At 47.4% G+C, this 14,875-nt stretch overlaps 1 protein-coding gene across 4 annotated transcripts in view; it reads right to left on the reverse strand.

The window, feature by feature from the left end:
- FLNA (filamin A) overlaps window positions 1-13,582 on the reverse strand; it is a 107,080-nt gene extending 93,498 nt beyond the window's left edge. For all 4 annotated transcript variants that reach the window (XM_042449006.1, XM_042449003.1, XM_042449004.1 and 1 more), the window contains exons 1-2: window positions 13,477-13,582; window positions 11,546-11,647 (exon numbers count right to left, since the gene is read on the reverse strand). The gene's annotated coding sequence lies outside the window, so the exon portion shown is untranslated. The remainder of the gene's footprint in view (window positions 1-11,545; window positions 11,648-13,476) is intronic.
- Window positions 13,583-14,875: the final 1,293 nt, after the last annotated feature.

Genomic DNA, 14,875 nt, shown 5'->3' on the forward strand with positions numbered 1-14,875 from the left:
ATTTTTGAAGAAACTTTCAAGTGGTATCTAGAAAATTCAAATTTTCTTTCTTTTTATTCCTTATGCTGCATTTCACTTGTGCATACAGTTAATTTTGAACAAAAAGTTTGCTGGGAAAAGGTTGAATTATTTTTCTTTTTTTGTGGGGCAGGAACCTATCCCTATTCTTTCCATGCTGTTTTTGTGTCTGGCACCAACGTTTCTGCTAAAGTCATGCCCAGGAAAAACATCTACTTTATTAGCTGAGGTATGCCTGCATATACCTCCATAAGAGCAAAAGCATTACTGTACTCTTTTTTTTGGACTGCAACTAGTTAAGGGATCCTGGACCATGTAAGATCACGTGTGATCTTGAGAATATGTAGCTAAAGCTGCCCTCTGCTGGCTGATCAACTGGTACACAAAAGGCAATGTAGCTCCTTGCCTATCCAACTCAGTCCCCAGATGTCCATGATTCAGCACAGCTGCTGCAGACCAACTGCTTTGCAGAAGCAACATCAGCTCCACCCAAACTTCCTGAGACCAGTTTTGAAATTTCTCATTTCTGCACAATTTTGAAATTTCTCATTTCTGCTCCTGCAAACCCCACTCTAGGACTTCCTCATCGGAAAGAACATGGGGCTGCTAGAGAATACTGGTAGAAGAGCTAACATTTAATATACTTGGATTTAATATACTTGGATGATGCTGCAGCTCAAAAAGGGGCAAGAAATTTGCGACTCTCCAAACGCTGTTGGACTATGATGCCCATTATATCTAGCTGCATGAGTCCAGCAATTCAAACTTCCTATGCCTCCTCTGAATGTTGACCTTTTCCCTCCTAATCCTAGCATGTGGCAGGGTTGTTATTGTTGTATGTCTTCAAGTTGTTTCCAATTTATGGAGACCCTAATGGGTTTTTTTGGACAAGATTTGTTCAGAGGTGGTTTGCCATTGCCTTCCTCTGAGGCTGTGAGAGTGCGACTCTCCCATGGTCACTCAGTGGATTTCATGGCTGAGCTGAGAATTGAACCCTGGTCTCCAGAGTTGTAGTCCAACACTCTGCCGCAGGGTTGATGAGTGGTTAATCATGAGTCCCAATGGTAGTGAACATGGGTCAAGGTACCCAACACAATGCTCAGTGGCACCCTTCTTACTTCTCATTTTATGTAATAAAAAACAGAGCCTTGGTTTTGCAATACAAATTAGCTCTAAATCTGGGCCCTTCTGAACCCTACTTTCAGTTATGTCCTGGATTGACAGTAGATTTAAGCAAGGAGGCAGTGGGGAAGGACTGCACCGGGTGGAATAGCTGAGCCTAAGGCAAGAAGGTGTTGTTTGCCCATCTTCCCCCCTGGTGTGGCATTGCACTGCTGACCAATAGGCTGGGAGGAGTGTAACTGCATCATATGAGTAGAAAAGGCTGGGATGCTGCAGCCTTAAGAGCTGTATAAAAGAGAGAACTTCAGCAGGTGCATGTTCTCCATGCAAGCTACACCTGTTGGGATTCCTTGTTCTACATAGCTATTCAAGGTACAGGAGTCCTGTAATGGCTACGAAGAGCCTTATGACTCAAGACATCTGTGCTTCAAGTGGCCCAGGACTAGCCACAAATTCACTAGCTGACCTTAGGCTAGTGCAGTGATGGTGAACCTTTTAGAGGCTGAGTGCCCAAACTGCAACCCAAAACCCACGTATTTATTGCAAAGTGCCATGTCCCTCTGGCTTTCTAGTAACAAACTCTGGCAAACTCTGTGCTAGGGCGACAGACAGCACATGTGCCCACAGAGAGTGCTCTGAGTGCCACCTCTGGTACACATGCCATAGTTCGCCATCACTGGGTAGTGGGTCTTTCTCAGCCTCTCCTGTAATAACAGTAGCTTGCTTTTGGGGGCTGCTGTCAAGATGACCGAGGCAATGTATGGAATGCTTTAAAGCAGGGTGGATAACTTATGGCCTTTCAGATGTTCTTGGACTGCATCCCTCACCACTGGTCATGCTGGCTGGCTAGGGTGATGGAAGTTGCAGTCCAGCTACATTTGGAATGCCACAGATTGCCAGACTCTGCTTTATAGACTTGCATGGACATTGTATTTCTTGTTTCTCTGTGAAAGCTAGACAGTGAAGAAAGCTAATAGGAAGAAAATCAACTAATTCGATATTCTACGTTTACTGTGGACTGCTATAAAGACAAATACATGGGTCCTAAAGCAAATCAAGCCTGAACTTTCCCTAGATGTTAAGATGATCAAACTCAGACTGTTGAAGTTTGGCTGATCTCATGAAAAGAGATGACTCAGTACAAAAGACAATGATGCTTGGTAAATCAGAAGGCAGTAGGAAAAGAGGAAGAATGAATGACAGATGGATGGACTCAGGCTGCTGCCACACTGCAGAACTAATGCAGTTTGGCATGCCTTTAACTGCCATGGCACCATGCTATGGAGTCCTGAGTTTATAGTTTGTTTTCACAGAGAATTTTCAAAGAGCTATCTGACCAAAAAGGCTAAATATCTCACAAAACTACAAATACCAGCATTCCCTAGCATTGTGCTACAGCAGTTAAAGTGGAATTAAGAAAGCCATGGCCCCAAACCTGAGGTCCTGTGCCTTGACTGCCTTGATCACAGGGTGACTTGAAAGTCTCTCATTCATTGTTGTTGCTGTTGTTGACTGCCCTAAGTCGACCCCGAATCATGGTGATCCTGTGGGTGAGACATCTCCAAGCCCCCCTGTCCTCCACAGCTCTGCTCAGGTCCTGCAGATTCAGGCCCATGGCCGCTCTTACTGACTCCAGCCATCTGGCATGTGGTCTCCCTCTCTTTCTGCTGCCTTCTACCTTTCCTAGCATTATTGTCTTTTCTAATAATTCATGCCTTCTCATGATGTGGCCAAAATACAATAGCCTCGAATCAGTCATCTTGGCTTCCAGGGAGAGTTTAGGCTTGATCTGTTCAAGAACCCATTTGTTTGCCTTCTCGGCTATCCATAGTATTCTCAGCACTCTTCTCCAGCATCCCATCTCAAATGAGTGGACTTTCTTCTTATCCTCCTTCTTCACTGTCCAGCTGTCACACCCTTACATGGTGACAGGGAATACGACCGCTTGGATAATCCTTGCTTGATAGTTGCTGCATACAGGTGGAATAAATAGGGTAATAGTATGCAGCATTGCCTGGCCCTTTTGTTGGCTGGGAACAATTCTGTTTCTCTGTACTTAGTTCTGATGGCAGGTTACAGTACAAGTTACTCTCATTTATAGAGTTGTCATAAATCGACTTGATTGTAGTTAACAAAAACAACAATGCTTAAATATTTCTCTCTCTACACTACCATCATTGGCTATGAGGCAGCAGAACAAATGAAAGGGATTCTAGGAAAGCCAGGAGCTGGTTTGGTGAAAGCATATGAAGCTGCCCCCTGCTGGTCTGGCTAGAAACATCCCTGTTTTTGCCTTTCTTCTTCAGCTCTCTCTGGTCACTTGTCTCCCTATAAAGCCCTTTAAAAGGCCCGTTGGACACAAGTAGCATTTTTGCAGAGAAATATGTTTCAGAGTGGCAAGCTTCCACGTAATATTAAGTATTAATACAGTGACTTTCAGAGTTCAAACCATTATGCCAAGATGGCTTGTACTGTAATTGTAAATGAGTTTATGATGACATTGCTTCCTAATAGGATGCCAGTCATTGCTGGAGCACAGCTCCCAATGTTCCTCATAATTGGCTATGCTGACTAGGGTGCTGATACGACTTGTAGCCAAACAATATCTTGAAGACTAAATGATTCCTGCTCCTCTATCAGGTTAAGGCCAGGCTTGTACAGCTGCCATCCCACTCACACTTAAATGTTTTGATCAATTTGCAGGAAACTGACTCTCTGTTTTGTTTGCAGATGAGGCAGAGCTTTTGAAAAATTTCATCAGCTCTGCTGGTTGGGGGATTCTGAGAGTTGCAGTCCAATAAGTGACTTCTCCAAGCTCTGGTTCCTGGTATGCACTACCATAATACCCAAAAGCATTATGTATACACCTTTGCTATTCAGAAATATTTTATTTATTTATATTCATCAGAGAGAAGCTGTCTGGATCCCTTCACAGTTCACAGAGCAGCCCATCCTGAACAACGTCTAAGTATTGTACGTTGGTCTACAATTCCCATCATCCGTAGACAGTACAGCCATTGTTTTGATAGGTATGATGGAAGGTGTACCCTGACACACGCTGGGGCAGGTTACCTCAGAATGCTGCAAATGGTTCCCTCTTTGAGACCCTTGAAAATATTCTCGCCATCAACAAGCAAGGACTGAGGTTGCCTATGCTGTTGAAGGGACTGCAAGATGTTGCCCTGTAGTCCAAGGAGGGTGTTACCATGAAGCAGGGCAGTGGCATTACCAAGCTTGGTGACCTTGGTGTAGGGGGGTGCTATTGGGGAGGGCAGTGGCAGTGGCCACTGGAAGGGTGCGGGAAGTTCAGACCACACCAGGTGACACCATACACGAGGGGTGACAAGCTGCTGGGGTCTTGCTTCTGCTGTGGCAGAGGACTGCATGCATCCTCGTGGCTTCACTGGGGTGGGAGCCAAGGCAGTAGTGGAGGGGCAAGCACGCCCCTCATGCCTTTGTTGACTGCCTGGATTCCTCACCAAGGAAAGAGCTATGCTGGGGCTGAAGCCATCAGGGGAGCAGCAAGGGGGGGGCAGGCCACTGCTACACCTCCTTGGACCAGGTGTCACCAAGCCTGGTGATGCCACTGGCTTGGCCCTCATGGCTTCGACACCAGGTGAGCTCCCTAACCTGGTAGGAAGCCAGATGAGCAACAAAGCCAAATGGTCATGCTTCCCCTTCTGCAGCCCTGACCACTGCCTTGGATCCCTTCCTGGGAAAGGAGCCAAGCTGTGGTGAATCCACAAGAGGTGTCGCAGCAGGAGGAGACCCTAGCAGGGAGTCCTCCTGTATGGCGTCACCTTGTGACATCTACACCCCCTGCACCTACCCAGTGACACCACTGAAGTCAGGAGTGCTCTTGTCTAAACAGAGCCATCCATGGAGCAGACGAGAAAGTATCAGCCTGGAACAGCTCTATGGGTGAAATCCTGTTAGCTGAAAACGGGACAACAACCTTGGGACTATTCACGGGACAGAATTACAGCACTATGGTTCCACTTTAACTCCTCTGGTTCTGTCCTGTGGGATCCTGCAACTGGCACTTTAGGGCCAAACATATTGAATACTCAGTCAGGGAGGTCCTTTGGCATCTCCGAACAAACTACAGATCCCAGGCACCCATAGGATGGAATAATGCCAATTGATGTGGGATCATACCAGTGTATGTAGTATGAATGGGCCCTTTGCTTCTCTTCTCCCTGGCTGTATGACTGCAGCCAGAGTGGGTGATGCCTGGTCATGTCTCCCCACCAGTGAATCGCCATGGCAGTGCTCCGATGCCTGCGAGCTGCCTTGGGGAAAGGAAGGGCACGGAGCTGCATGTGCAGAGCATTACTTTGATCTGGGGTCATGGCCAGGATAATTATATTTTTTTACTGCCAGGGAGAAGAATATGAATTATTTTCTGCTTTAGGTGGTGACTAAAATAAGTTGTCCAGCATAGGGTGTGATATGCCAAGACAAAGTGGTGTGTGGGTGTGGGTGTGTTTGTGTGTGTGGCAACTACTTATTGCTTTGCCTCAGGCAGCAATGTTTCTTGGGCTGAGCTAGCAAATAAGATTCAAGACAGAGAGTAAAAAATTGAGGGTAAGTATTAAAAGGGGCAGTAAGGGAATGTGAAGGCCCGTGGAAAAGTAGGGGGGTGGGATTGTCCATGTTTTTCCTGAATCATGCTAAAATAAAATATTCCATAATTGATTTTCTCCCTTTTTTTCATTTTTTTCTTGTTTTCCCCCCATTTCTCCCCTGATTTTTTTTTTGGGGGGGGGGAATGGAAAACAAGAACAAGAGCAAAATGAAAAAAGGAAGAACTTCAGTTATGGAATATTTTATTTTAGCATGATTCAGGAAAAACACAAACAAAAATGTTTTTTTCCCTAATTTTTCCATGGGCCTTCACATCTCTAAGCATGATATAGTAGTTGGAGCCGGGTGTGAATCATATGACCCTCCAGAAGTTGTCAGGACTGCAAGTCTCATCAGCCCTAGCTAGCATAGACAACGGTGAAGTATGCTGGGAGCTTGAGGGCTCCATAATTCCCAAGAGTGTTGAGCTAGGAGTGTGGCGATTCAGACTGCTGCCACACTGTAAAAATAAAACAGTTTGATACCACTTTAACTTGAATGGCTCAGTGCTATAGAATTACGGGATTTGTAGTTTGTGGTGGCACCAGAACACTCTGACAGGGAAGGCTAAATATCTCACAAGGCTATAAATCTCAGAATTCTGTAGCATTGAATCATGGCAGTTCAAGTGGTGTCAAACTGCTTTATTTCTACAGTGTAGATACATCCCCAGGTTCATATCCCCACCCATGAAGCTCATAGGGTTACCTTGGGCCAGTCACTATCTCTCACTGTATCCTAGCTCATAGGGTGGTTGTTAAGATAAAAGTGGGAAGACCAGGTATGTCTCCTTGAGCTTCTTGGTGGAAAGACAGCCTATATATCACAATTAATTTAATAAAAATATACCAGTGCATGCATACCTACTTATTCACTGAGGCATCTGCTCATCAGTCCTGCTCCCACAGACATTGGCTTGAGAAAGGTTGCCTATTGCTGCTGAAAACCATGGAGACCATATGACAGTGATGGGAAAATCTTTGTCCCTCCAGTTGTTTTGGCCTATGGTGTACATCATTCCCACTCACTAGGACTGTTGGTAAGAGATGCTGGGAAATGTAGTGCAAACTGCAGGGAGGGCCAAAACTTCCCTGCCTGTACCTTACAGTAGGAGAGCCAGAGTGGCAGTTTGAGTGTTTGACTATGATTCTGGAGACGAGAGTTAATTGCCCACTCAAGTATAAAAACTCACTGGTTGTCCTTGGACAAGTCACACTCTCTCAGCCCCCGAGGACAGCAATAGCAAATTCCCATTCAATCTTTGATAGGTTTGCCCTAGGGTCGCCATAAGTCATAAATGACTTGGAGGCACAACAAGAACAACCTTACAGTGAATCAGATCGCTCTATGGAAAAGGCTATGGGAAGTGGGGAGGGTTGTGTGTGTGTGTGTGTGTGTATGTCCGTTTCTATGTGCATAAATGATGCTCGTAATTCCATGGGTTTATCATTAGGTGGTGCTCTTGCTCCCCTTCCCACCCCCCCTCCTGCCATTCCTTCTTCCAGAAGAACTCCCAGCCTCGAGACCTGGCTTCATATTTTCCCCATATTTGGAGAGCTTCTTTTCTTTGGGTTTTTAAAATAACCAGACAGACCCTCCCCAGGGCCCAAGAGAGTGTGTGTATGTGTGTGTGTGTGCGGGGGGGGGGGGGGGATGAGGACTGCGCCTTGGGCTAGGAGGCAAGGCCAAGGAGACTTAAAGGAAGGAAGGAGCCCAGAGAGGAGGCAATAGAGTGGGGTGTGCCTTACTGAATTAGGGTGCTAGTGCTGGTTTTGGGGAGAGAAAACTGGGCCAAGAGGGCAGGGGTTCATATGTAGGTTAGAGCAGAGGGCAACAGAGCTGTATGAAGTCATGCAATTCTTGGATATGGGATTAGGAAAAAACAGCTCCTTGGATGCTGGGGCACCTAACTTAGCATAATTCTCTCTCTCTCGCACACACACACACATGCACATAGTGCACCAGTTCTGAACTTCTTCCTAGGTTTAAGAATCCCCACTTTCCTTAGAGAATCAGCCATGCCTCTCTTTAGATTCTTTATCCATGGATTCAAGCATCCATGGCTTGAAAATATTCAAAACAATATATACATTCCAAAAATGCAAACTTTGATTTTGCCATTTTACATAAGGGATACCCTCTTACTAGGCCATTGTATTTAATGGGACTTGAGCATCCACGGATTTTGGAATGCACGGGGGACCTGGAACCAAACCCCAGTGGATGCCAAGGGACCAGTGTATGTATGTAAGAAGGGAAGTAGGTGCTACAAGATCTCTGTACGTCTTGTGAAGGGGGCAGCTTCTTTTGTTGTTGTTGGGTGCCTTCAAGTTGTTTCTGACTTATGGCGACCCTAAGGTAAACCTGTTGTGGGGTTTTCTTGGCAAGATTTGATCAGAGGAAGCTTTGCCATTGCCTTCCCTCTGAGGCTGAGAGTATGTGACTCAGCCAAGGTCACCCAGTGGATTTCATGGCCAAATGTGGAATCAAACCCTGTTCTCCAGAGTCGTAGTCTAATGCTCATTTCAACTTATTTTATTACTACTTGAATACCCTAGTTCCAGATATATGTAGCGTGAGATGAGGAAAGTTTCCCTCCTCCAGATGTTGCTGAACCTCAGTGCCCATTGTCCATCACCATTGGCTATATTGGTTAGGGCTAAATTAGATCTGTCATTCAAAGACATCTGTGGGATCTTCAGGACCTTTTCTTTCCTCACATCTTCCTCACCCTTCACCTCAGTGCTCTGCAGTGTGGTCTGGAGAGATGCAGTACTGGGGTGGAAAAGCTAGAAGAGGGTCTGTGTGTTTTCACAGAGCAAAAGGCCCATTCACACAACCATTTTCAGCCTATGGCTGCCATCACTTCTAGCCTGACTTTCTCCCATATTGCAGAAGACTGTGAAAACTAATGGTTATCTGTCTTCCCTGTCACGATAAACAGAAGTAAACTTAAACTAGATTTCTGAGTTATTCTCTGACAGCATACAGAGAGCCAGTCCAAGCTCAGTGGCAACAGTTTCCCTTTCATTCATGCTGCATCTGCACTGAAGAAATAAGAAATTTGACACCCCTTTAACTGTCATTGCTCAATGCTATGCAATTCTGGGGATTGTAGTTTTGTGAGAAGTTTAGCCTTCTCTGTCAGAGAGCTATGGTGCTGCAACAAACTACAAAACCCAGGAATCCATAGGATGGAGCCATGACAGTTAAAGCGGTGTCAGACTGCAGTATTTCTGCAGTGCAGATGCAGCCTGAGTGAAAGCTAAACTGTTTCTACTTGCCATGTATGGACTAAGCTGAGTCTGAGCTGTGTCAAACTGCGTTATTTCTGCAGTGCAGATGCAGCTTCAGTCATCATAGCCATGAGGCCATGAGATAACTTCGGGGAGTTGCCTCAGGTATCATATTTTGGTGGGTGAGGAATGTGGTTCCAATTAAACAACACAAAAACAACTATTTTGGTGGGTTATATTTTTAGCATAATGTTGGTATTATTTGGGTTTCCTGCCTCAGGCACCAGAATGTCATCAGCTATCTCTGCAGATGGTAGCTTCAACATGACACACAATGTTTGCCTCAGATAGTAAAGCTGGGGAATTATGAGATTCCAGCTAATCATTAGGAAGTATTTCCTGACAGTAATAGCTGTTCGATGGAGAAACAAAGTGCCTCGGAGTGTGGTGGAGACTCCTTCTTTGGAAGTTTTTAAACAGAGATGGGATGGTCATCTGTCAGGGATGTTTTCATTGTGAGTTCCTGCATGGCAGCAGGTTGGATTGGATGGCCCTTGTGGTCTCTTCCAACTCTATCATTCTATGAAGGCAAGACCATCCCTACTATTTGGGCAAAGTGGGATGATCCTCTCCGGCAACAGAATTAAGGCATCACAAGGCAGCAACAAATTGTTAGTTGGCTGTTATCTTTGTGTATTTATTGCCAAGAAGACAGAAGCCTTTCATAGGATTTTCTGCTTTGCATGGCAGTATGACTCTTTAGGGACTATGAATCTTGACTTGGAGGGGTAGCTGCCATTTTATGCTATGCCTCAGACAGCAAATTTTTGGGGGCCAGATCTGCATGAAGTACAAGAGAATAGGCTTGTGTTCACTTCAGTGAGGCTAATACAGTACAGTCTCCACATGAATTGTGTTTGTTGCAGGTGGGAGGATGTGGCAAGGGCATGTGTTATTGGTATCCTTTACCTCAGACACATAAAAAGAATTGGGGTACTCCTCCACATATCTGTGTAATTCCCCATGGGGATTTTGCCACAGAAAAGCACCCCTTCAGCTTCTTTACTACTGTATTTTAATCTGACTCTTCATCGAAGGAAACATATCTGGGGGAGCTGTGTTGGCCATATAGCAAAGTACATTATCATCCAAAATACACACACACACACAAATCCACTTTCCATGGAATCCAGAGGGACCAAGAACTACAATAATTGCCTTGGGGGGCATGTAGCCCCCATATTTTGCCCATCTGTGTGTTAAGGAATGTAGGTAGATTAGGCTGAGAGGCAGCAACTGTCTCACAGACTTAATCTCTGCTGTGAGTGGCCTTGGGAGAATGGCACAACCAGTTGTTCATTAACTAATTTCTTTCTAAACCTGGATTTAATCCTAAATCTCATTAGTCTTAGCCTGACACTTCCTTCACTCTTCCTCTTTCTTCATCTGCACAGAACAAGCAAAGGGCAGGAAAGCAATCAGGCAAAGATGAGACAGAATTTACTAACTGGGTTACAGAGGAATCTGCAGGGTCTCTCTCTAGGCTCAGTGATGCTTTGACACAGAGCCCAAAGAGATAACCCTGAAGATGTACCTCTTTGACAACTCTAATGTGCAAAACCTTATTTTTAAAAGAGTTCACACGGAGTGGGTTGCATTTTCTTTAAGGAATCCCTCCAAACCCACCTTCTGCAATCCCTCTTGGGACGATACTTGCGACCCTTGCTAGGGTTGACCCAAAGTCAGGTGGGAGACATGTGGCCCTCCAGATGTTGTGAGACCATCACTCCTTTTGTCCTAGCCAGCATAGCCAGTAGGTGGGAGGATGATGGGACTTGCTATCCAGCAATCTCCATGCCTGACATCAGTCAAACATGGCCTTGCTCATGTTCCTTACGTGTTATGGCCTCACCACCAGTACTATCAGCCACACCTCTTCCCCTGCTTACTCACACTCCTCTCCTCGACCCAAGGCACTTCTAGAATGTATGTGTGCATACTCACCCACCATCGCACCCTTATTCCATCCAGTTTCATTTAAAATAACTACCCTTCTTTTGGTATTGTACTAAAACATATCTGAGTTACTGGGAGGGCTTACACACAAGATCACAGTCTTTTATACCTGACCAAGGAAATTACATCTGATTCTGTAGTCATGACCAGCTGTGCAAATCCCACCCCTTTACTTCTATGTCATGGTGAACATGTCTATAGAGAGGGATGGATAACATCCCAGTTCTATCACTATGTCATGTTTAGGCCAGGAGGAAAGATCATGCACAGCCATCCAGATGGAGTGAGGCTACAGCTCCCAGTATTTCTCACCATTGGCTGTGTTGGCATGGGCTGCTAGACAATATCTAGAGGGCTCTGTAGTTCCCATCCTTATGTAGAACATAATGGGTTCTGAGACCTCTCACACAGAGCAATCCCATTCATGTCTACTCAGAAGCAGGTCCCACTGAGTAAAATGGGGCTTACTTTCAATGGGGCTTACTTTCCCATGAGTAAAGGAAGACTGCTAAGTAGTGCACACTTACCTGTGGGTAATCCGGATTGAGCGCGGCAGGATGTTTTTACTGGTGACTAAGCATGCACAGGATCACACTGAATGTCTTGACTATGAGTTTGCAGACTGAAAACTGTGGGGAAAAGTACTTGTTAACTGCCAGAATTCTCTGTATAAGAGGATGGTTAAGAAGCAGCCATCTGCACTAAGTGATGCTGCATTCATACCAGACGGCATCCACACCCAGTTATGCCCTCACACTTTCTGCTATTTAAGCTGGAATAATGCCACAGAAATATTCTAAGTACCCTCACCATTGAGAGCTAGCGTGGTTTGAGCATTGGACTATGACTCTGGAGATCAGGGTTTGAATCCCTGCTTGACTGTGGAAACCCACTGGGTGACCCTGAGCAAGACACACTCTCTCAGCCTCAGAGGAAGGCAATGGAAAACCCCCTACGAACAAAGAAAACTCCATGATAGGGTCACCTTAGGGCCAGCCACAGATGCTGATGAAACGTCAGGAATAAACTCTTCTAGAACATGGCCACAGAGCCCGAAACACCCACAAAAAACATGGGATTTTTGCTCAAAGGTTTGAACCTGCATTGCTCTGGGCAGTGTGTCAAGTCCTAATCTAGTGACTGCTAATGTCAAGGCAGTGGTCAATGTCATTTTCAATGGCAAGCCTAGATGAAGAACTGATCATGTGTCGCAAAAACCACAGGCTCATGAGCTTTCAACTTGCCCTCCTCCCTAAACATGAACAGGAACGATCTCTGCACGGCCCCAAACATGAGCTTTTAGCTAGTAGGGTGCGCATACACCTTGTTTTAAGTGGCTGGTCAGTAATACCCAGCCAGACAAAGTGTTGTGTGTGTGTGTGTGTGTACGAAAGAGAGAAAGAGAGAGAATGGTTTTGTCAAGGGCACATCTGTACCACTTTGCCACAAGGCTGCACCTGATGCATTTCAACATAAATGAATAGAAATATACTCCTTTGCCCCTTGGTAGGAGGAGAATACTGGAGATGTGGCTTGCCCAGTGCCAGCATCTCTAGAGGACCAGAGCCTGCCAGGGCTGGGCGATTTGGTATTGCCCTCCAGGTATTGCTGGGCATAGGCAGCGCTGAGGGGGAGCATGGGAGCTGCAACCCAGAGGGCTACCCCTATTGTCAATGGCGGTACTCTGCGTCTCCCTTTGCCTTCCCTCCTCGCCCAGGGGATCCCCCAAAAGTGGGATGGGAAGGAGCCCAGAGAATGGAACAGCCACCCGACCCCTCTCTCTCCCCCTCCGCTGGGACTGGCCCCTGACAGCCCAGGTCCCCCTTTCCAGGAGCCCCCCCCCCCCCCTTCACTCCCCTGCTGCCCCCATTCACCTTGTCTGACCCCCTCCAGACTCCGGGGCCCTTCCTCTGCCCCACACACCCCTCCAAACCCCCCATTTCTCTCTTTCTTCTTTCCTTCTTTCCTTTAGCACCCGCTCTCTTCTTTCTCTCCCTTCCTTCCTTCCTCTCTGCCGATCCCTCCTTTCCCTCTTTCTATCCCTCCTCTCCTCCTGTCGCGCTCCCTCCTTCTCTCTTCTTGCTCTCCGCGTATCTTCCTCCCTCTCTTCCCTCCAGCTCTTTGCTGTCTCTCCCGACCCGTCCTTTCCCTCTTTCTGTGCCTCCTCTCCTCTCCTGTCGGACTCCCTCCTTCTCTCTTCTTGCTCTACTCAGATATCCATCCCAGCCCTTGCGGCGATCCTTCCTTCCTTCCTTCCTTCCTTCCTTCCTTCCTTCCTTCCTTCCTTCCGCGCTGGTTCTTTGCTTCCTCTCTTTTCCTCTCTCCCGATGCCTCCTTTTCCTCCTTCCATCCCTCCTCTTCTCCTGCCCCGTTCTCTCATTCCCTTTTCTTGCGCTCCCTATATCTCCATCCCAAGCTTTTCGGCGATCCTTCCTTCCTTCCTTCCCTCCCTGCTCACCTCTCCGGAGGGACGCGGCGTCGTGTGCCTCCTCGGGTGGGCTCCGGGCCGGGACTGGCGGGGCTCCGGGGGGCGCAGGAGGAGAGGGTGCCGGACGGGCGGGCGGGCGGGCGGGCGGCGGAGCAAGCCTTAATTGGTAAAGAGCGGAGCCAGGGAAGGAGGAAGGAGGGAGGGAGGAAGGGAGAGAAAGCCGGTGGCAGCGGAGGGAGGGAGGGAAGGAGGGCGCATCCAGACGCCGCCCCCGGGGCAGAAGGTCCCCCGCTTCTACTTCGCAGGAGCAGGAGGGGCTTTGCCCTCTAGGGGGCGCCAAGGACAAAATGGGGTTGGACAGCTCCTCCTGGGAAGGAAGGAAGGAAAGGAGGGGAGGGAGGTGAAAGAGAAAGAAGGGAGGCAGGGAAGGAGGGAAAGAAGAGGAAGGGAGGAAGAAGGGAAGGGAAGAAGGAAGGAAGGAGGGAAAGAGAAGGGAGGGAGGGAGGGGGCATCTTCCCTCCCTCCTTCCCTCCCTGTAGGGACAGCAGGGACTCCCCAACTTTGGTCCCCCAGATATTTTGGACTTCAGCCCCCAGATTTCCTGAGAGTTGGACAACCTGACTGAGGTGCTTCTGAGTGCTGAAGTCCAAAAACATCCAGAGGACCCAAGTGTGGGCACCCCTGGCCACGGGGATGCTGGGCAGGAGGGATACCAGACTAGGGTCTAGAGCAGGCCTGGACAATATACGGCCCCTCAAAGGATTTTGGGCAGCCTGCAAGGATGCAGAAGGACTTCAAGGCTCCTCTGCCACTTGGCCTCCTACTGAGGAGAGGATGGGCAAACCCTCGCCTTGCATTGCTTGGCTTTCTCCTGAGGAGAGGGCCAGGCGGCAGAGGAAGACGAGGAGCAAACCCTCCCCCCGAAGGCTTCTCTGCTGCTCAGCTTTCTCCTGAGGAGAGGGCCGGGCAGAGGAGGGGAGGACAGAATTAATATTAATAATATTTATTAAAACTGATTTGTGGCCAAAGAAGTTCAACCTATTTTAGTTTTGGCCCCTACCTACTGCCAAGTTGTGCAGGTCTGGTCTAGAGAGAAAGAGAAGTTGTAAATCAAAGGCTTTCGTGGCTGGCATCCATGGTTTTTTGTGGTTTTTTTGGGCTATGTGGCCATGTTCTAGAAGAGTTTATTCCTGATGTTTTGCCAGCATCTGTGGCTGGCATCTTCTAGATGCTATAGAAGTTGTAAGCTCCTAAGACTTCCAGGTTCCCCATTTGGAGTGACCTCTGGAAGGGCCTTGAAGGTGGAAGGCCCAGCACTGGCCTCTGGGGGGCAAGGTGCAAGGAATTGGAGGGCTGCCCCCAAACTCTTGATTCATTTCAAGCAGATTGACTGGGTGACCCTGGGCAAGACACACACTCTCAGCCTCAG

The sequence above is a fragment of the Sceloporus undulatus genome, chromosome 2, assembly GCF_019175285.1.
Source record: "Sceloporus undulatus isolate JIND9_A2432 ecotype Alabama chromosome 2, SceUnd_v1.1, whole genome shotgun sequence".
In the NCBI taxonomy this organism is placed as follows: Eukaryota; Metazoa; Chordata; class Lepidosauria; order Squamata; family Phrynosomatidae; genus Sceloporus; species Sceloporus undulatus.